Raw genomic sequence first — 7,095 nt, 5'->3', positions numbered from 1 at the left:
CACCCAAAAGTGGCAGAAAGAAAATGGGATCCAGAAGTTGCCCTGGCCGAGCCAATTTCCTGACATGAACCTTATCGAAAACCTTTGGGCCATACTCGACTGGCAAGTCGAGAAACAACCAAAAAAACCAACTTCGAAGAGCGATCTACTCCAAGTTTTGAAGCAAGAGTGGGCGAAAATCCCACAATCTAAAATTGACGAGATGATTCCTACGATGCTCCAAAGGATCAACGAACTCCACGAAGCGAAAGAAAATCTACTATATATTAATTAAATTATAAATATATCAATTCATGTGAATATGATTGAAAAATTCCATTTTTTCTGAAAAGGTGGTGTCTATTTACTTGTGACCTCGCTGTGTACATTTATTGTCATTAAACTTATTAAAAACTCCAGTAGTTCATAACATCTCACCTCTGAACACTTTTGTAACTTCTGGATTACCTTCTGAAGCTACATGTGGCAGCAATGGTAATATCATTTCAGGGTCATAAGATTCTACTAATTTTTATTTCAGGACTCACAAAATAATACTCACTCTCAAAATTCAGCCGAATTAAGACTTTTTAACTGAAAATTTGTTTAGCAAGGATTAAATATCATGCTGTTACTACTGTACTTTAGGAAGCAAAACTGCCTAATAGCGTGTAGATCTGATGTAGGTAATTACGTAAAGAAATCTAGTGAGTACAGGGCAACTTAATCCATAGACTTCTTACCACTTAAATAGAGTATGGGAGTGACTCTCTCAAAACATAAAAATATATTTTGTGTCAGAAAACAACTCACTGGCTCAGAAAGCAAGAGTTGCAACATTCATTTAGTCACTGATATGTAAATCATATTATCATCCTAACTTTTGCAGTACATCAAATTGGAAACACAAAAATGTATAGCTTACATCTTACTGTGAAATATGACCTAACAGCTCAGAAAACAAAAGCTACAAAGCACTTTTAGCTGAGTTTTCAAACGTCTAGTTACAATCTTTCGTTGTACAAATTGTTGACCATAGTGACCATAAGGTATAGTGCATGCATGGTATTTCATGTTATTACTCCAGAGCTTTGGAAAGCAAGGGTCATGAAACCCTTTCAGTCACTGACTTTTCAATTACATGACTACCATAGCTGTTGATTGAGTGATAATCCTGCAATGCAGTACATACATCTTATCTGAATACTACTTGATAACTTGGAAAGTAAGGGTCTCACGATCCTTTTTTTGTTGTTGTTGTTGTTGCTTTCTCGACCAAAACCTTGTCATAACTTTTTAATCAGATGGAAATCAGACAATGTAGTGCATTTGTTGTACATTGTGCATCACCTGATAGCTTGGAAAGCAAAAAATGCCACTTCCTTTCAGTTTGTGAACACGCAGCTCAGCAACTGTTCTTGATAAGGTAATTAAGAGTAAATCACAAAAATAGTGCATACATTATATAGTGTGCATCACTTGATTGCTTGGAAAGCAAGGAATGCCTCTTCTTTAAATCTGTGTTCTAACTGTTGATGTTTGAGCAACAATAATCTCTTATCCTATAGATGTCTCATTTAATGAAACTGCTTGATAGCTCAGAAAGCAAGGGTTGCAACACCCTTTCAATCATTAGTCACTCGCTCTGATGACTGTCCTAGTGTATGCAGTAAATAAAGTAGTAATTTTACAATGTAGTGCATAAATTGTGCTTTACAATACTACTTGATGGCAAGGGCCATGACATCCTTTCAGTCAGCGATCTTTAAGTAAATCAAGTGGCAAATACATGACTTATTTCACATGTGAAATGTCACCTCATTACTCATAAATCAAAGAATGCCTACTTTCTTTCAATTATTAGTTGCTCAATCTAATGACTATCTTAGCTTACAATAATTGAGTAGTAGTCACGAAATGTATTCCATACATTCTGCTGGTCATTACAACCTGGCAGCTAAAACACTAAGGAATGCTATATTTCCTTTTAATCGTTGGTTACTCAACCTAATGCTTATGATGATCATTCAGTCTCACACATACCGACTGAGAGGTCAGTGTTGGCTCATTTTCCAGTGGTTGGAGCTATGTTTCTCTTCCGTCTCTAGTATCTTCTCATATAAAATTATCATAAACTGCCAGATAAGTATCTCCAGTTCCTTCTCTCTTGTATGGTGAGTCAGTATGACTCGAGATGGCATCCACATCCAGATGTTCATTCAGGGCTTGGCTGTCCAGGCTCAGAATCAGGTATTGGACTGCCTGGTTCTTATTCCAGTCATTTTCAGAAAAATATAAGATCAAGAAGAAAGAGACTAAAAATGAGAAGAAAGAGATAGAAAAACAAACCAAAAAGAAAGAGATGGCAAATTAAAAGATTGCTAAAAAAAGTCAATGGAAAATGTATTGTAATTTGAGAGTTAAAAGAAAGAGAAATGGTATTTCATAAAGAACTAAAAATAAATCTGATTGATGACAAGATCAATGAAGCTACTGGGGATATATAGAGAGGTTACAGCAACAAGTTTGAAGAAATGCAGAAGTAAGGCTGTAAAGACAAACTGACAAAGAAAGAAAGACAGCTATAAGGTATAAAATAACATGTTATAGATTATCTGGAAGTTGAAGTATTGAATGCAAAGATTATACCAGCCACACATTATTCTGCATTGGCTCAAGAGTTCCAACCTAAATGACTTGGTCTACACCTATTACCACTACAGTCGTGCCATCTGTTACTGCAGGACTTTCCTGAACTGCTCCAGTCTTGTCAGTACCAAATACAGTTTCACATCAGCCAATCAAGAAATCAATGGACCATAACAGAAATGTACCATGGGAGGCATACCAGGATCATTTCCAAAATGAAGAGGTGGAATAGTGAACAATAACCTATTCATCTCACTGAGGACCAGCTTTAACAACATTAAGTAACCTACTAGCTAAGAGCTGTAACAACTATCAAGCATTTGTAAATGCCTCATCCAACAGGTTTGTATGACATACCAGAAGGAAGTATCTAGAGCAATGTTCCATAATAGGGTGTGGAGGAAATTAGAGACTTTAGCCAAACTTGTAGCAGATTTGAAAGGGCTTGTCCAATTATCTTACTTGGGCAATCCATTTGAAATGATGGATTTGTTGGCACATGACCAATTTATAGGAGCCATAACTGACGAATATTTGAGAATTAGGCTGAAACAAAATAAGAGTATATCCAGGAAACTCTGTAATTGTCCATGGAACTAGAATCAATTAAAGTTTTAGATAAACAGTTGAAAACACCATATCAAAGTTACAGGATCATTAGAGCAACTAGTATTAAAACATCAACTTCTGCTGACAAAAGTCTAGAAGATCTAAATGGATTAGTTAAATAACTAATTACACAGAATGGGGGAAATAAATCATAAGACAATTGCAAGGAACTGCACACGATAGCTTGTATGAAATACATACTTCTCCCAAAGGATACCAAAAAGAAGAAACTGTTATAGATGTGAGAAACCTAGCCATTATAGGCGAGATTGTGAGGAATCAATATCTGCTAATAAACCAAAGATGTGTATTCAAGCCCAACTATATCAAAGGAACAGCAAAATATTAATTAGACATTGGGAAACAGGAATGAGCTGGCCTTATGAGAATACCCCATCTGCCCCAAATGAAATAAGAAGTTCATTATTTAAAGAAACTATTTTAGGATTCCATGGGTTTATTGATGGGAAGCTTTGTAATATGCTGACTGATACTAGTTTTACAACTAAAATAAGTTGAGCTGATTTGGTAATTAAAGGTGAGAAATTGCTTCCATAGATAAAGAAATAAGAGGGAATGATGTGACCGGCAAGTGGACATAAATTTCCAGCAAGAAGAAAGTTAGAAGTTGCCCTTACTGTAAGAAACTTCTCTATGCCTTATGATGTCTAGGTAATCAACATCGAGGAAGAGTACATATTGGGAACTGAATTCACGCGGAGACATAGATGTGAGGTTAGGCTAGCTTCATAGTCTATGATCAGGAAATCCCTGTGCACTACATGGCAATTACTACATCATAGATTTAATTTCTTGTGACAACAATGAGAGCAGTCGTTGTACCACCAAGAAGTGAAATATTCATACCAGGATATGTTAAAAATAAATTTACATTGGGTGACTATGCTGTAATAGAACCTAACATTTCAACATGTCCTGGTGGAGTAACGATTAGTATAACTCTAGTGGTCCTGAAAAACAAAGACATTGTTATTAAGATTATGGATATAAGAAATTATAAAATTCGAGCCAAGTCTGAATGGGACATTGCAAGATGTGAGGTTGTGCAGGTAGTATTTCCACATGAGAGAATATTAGAAGTAGTCAACTTTGAAGAAAGGTGTACAAGATCTGATGTCAAATCCTTACATAAGGACAGCTTATCACCTCATGTAGAAGAGCTGTTTAACCAGAAATATGGAGATCTTACAGCTGATCAATGCCAGCTCATGGAATATCGAGACACCTTCTCCAATGGACCTCATGTGAAGAAAAAAGATGTGGATCCATAAAGTTCTTCACAGACTACCTTAAAACGAATAAAGCCACAAAAAAGAATACCTATCAACTGCTAAGGATTGACTCTACTTTGGATTCTACTATGTGTATCACAAAATGGTTTTCAACGTTGGATCTTAAGAGTAGATATTGACTATTGCAAGTCAACATAGCAAAAACACAGAAGACATCCTTTACTGCAGGAAATGCATTAGGGTAATTTGTTGTGTTACTATTTGGGTTATGCAATGCATCTGCTACATTTCAATGTTTAATGATGTGTTTTTTGTCAGAACTATACTGGAATGTTATACGTATCTACTTGGATGACATAATTGCATATGGGAATAATTTTGATAATCTATATGATGGACTAAGCAAAGCTCTGGACCAATTAATGAAAGTGGGAATTATTCCATCAATGGATGAGGTTTCTGGAATACTTAGTCACTAAGAGAGTCATCACAGATTCATCAGAGGTTGACTTTCTCCAGAATTGGCCAACACCAAATAACTTGTAAGAGGGAAGGGAATTTCTTGGACTATGCTTTTATTATTTTCATTTTGTAAAATCATTCTCTGACATAGCTTATACTTTACACAAATTACTTGAAAAGCCAAATACGTTTTGTTGGACTGCTGATTGTGAATAAACATTCAACAAACTGAAGATGGAATTGACTACTACTCTTTGATTAGTATACTAAACCAACTCTGGAAGATAAACTCATTTTATACACATACGTCAGTAATTTTGCAGTGGGAGCAGTTTTGTCCCAAGTGCAAAATGGAAAATATCATGTGATTACCTATTATATAAAGGCAATAAAACCTGCATAAATGAGGTACTGTACAGTTTGGAATTAGCTACTAAGTGTTGTTCAAGCTTTAAGTCATTTTCATTATTATCTATATAGGCAGATGTTTATACTTCAGATAGATCATGCCACATTGAAATGGCTGGCAAATTTTCCTGAAGACCATATGTTCCTGAAGAACGTAAACACTATTCAAAAAGGGAAGCACAAAGTAGTAAAGACAACCAACCAAAAGTACAGTAGAATATAAAACCAATGTGTTAAATACACAAGTGATGATGAAGAACTAGTGTGGTCTAACACTCAGTTGAAAGATGCTCATGATAAACAATTGCACTATACAGCCCGATGACAAAGATGTATTGGGCAGTGAGATTCATTATGACTTGTTATATCAGAAATGAGAAGATACCAGTGGACAAAAGCAATGAATACTGTTGGGACTCCCATATTTTCTACATTCTGAAGTACTGTATCATCTCCAGAACTTTCCAATGGCTGGACAGTTAGGTGTGTTAAGAATTAACTGGGATGAATAAAGAAATGCTTTTATTAGGTGAATGGACAGTTTATTGTTTTATTTTTATATTGGGATTTTCAAGGGACTTCACAGTCCAAGAAGGAGACAGTAGAAACTATATTTTTAATATTTTAATTTAGATGTTAGTGGACGAATGTCGTTAAGATAAAAAGTATATAAAATTAGACCTAGAATACTTAAAATGTCTCGATGGCATCACAAAATTCCAGTAACTTCGACGAATATCTACAAGTGAAACATTCGTATAAATACGAGAGTCAGCAAACATTGGATCAGTTAGTTTACTTCAGTGAAGTATTTAGATCATTGTTAGTTATCGAGTATATTCAGTTACTCGATCGATTAGCCGTGGAATAATACAAGTAAGTTTATTATTTTAACATTGGTCGTAGTACCATCAGTTACGTTTTCCATTTGAACGTCATTTGTACACAGGCCTACAAGATATAACAGTATACAAGTGAAGGGCTTCCCAATGGCACAGTGGTATGTCTGCGGACTTGTACCACTAGAAACAGGGTTTCTATACTCGTGGTGGGCATAGTACAGATAGTCCTTTGTGCTTAGTAACAAATAACAACAAGTGAAGACAGTTTGTAGAAATGTTAAGGAAGAAAAATGCTAATTTATTATTGTTACATGGACAAACTTCGAATTATTTTCACCGAATCAGAGGATTTGAGACTAAATCCATAAACTAACCAATCAGTGCAAAATTACTGAAAAATAATTATTTATTTTAAATATATTATATCTAATAAGATTTAATGAAACAAAGTATAAAACTTGTTTGTTTGTTTCAGATATTCGCATAAAGCTAAATAAAGGCTGGCCGTTCCTATAATTTTGAACTGGTAGACTAAGAAAAAGACAGCCAGACAATAGCACCCACTTCGAACTCATGGGCTACTCAAAACTAAGAGTGGGATTTGACCACCACACTTATAAACGCACCCACAACCCCATAGTGCATAGCGTGATTTTGCAATAACTGGGTGCGAACCACAAAACCTTAGATCCGCAGTCCGGCACGCCAACCCCGCCCCAGATATAAATAAAAGTATAAGAGATTATTTATTTTTAATATAATTAATCATGCTTGCATAATACAATTTTTTCAGTATTTATTATATTGATTTTAATGCATATTATTTTGTAAAGAGAGTGATTGTTTGACATGCAGAATGAATTGGCTTTTAACATTTAACTTTTAATGTTTTG

General features: G+C 35.1%; 1 protein-coding gene across 3 annotated transcripts in view; it reads left to right on the top strand.

Annotated features, from left to right (window-relative positions):
- Positions 1–7,095, top strand: part of LOC106465992 (BAG family molecular chaperone regulator 2-like) — a 42,046-nt gene that overhangs the window by 24,179 nt on the left and 10,772 nt on the right. The gene's annotated exons all lie outside the window — the stretch shown is intronic.

Source organism: Limulus polyphemus, unplaced genomic scaffold (assembly GCF_000517525.1).
Source record: "Limulus polyphemus unplaced genomic scaffold, Limulus_polyphemus-2.1.2 Scaffold2115, whole genome shotgun sequence".
NCBI lineage: Eukaryota > Metazoa > Arthropoda > Merostomata > Xiphosura > Limulidae > Limulus > Limulus polyphemus.
Note: the sequence above shows the minus strand (reverse complement) of the source record. Positions and strands in the feature narration are given on the sequence as shown.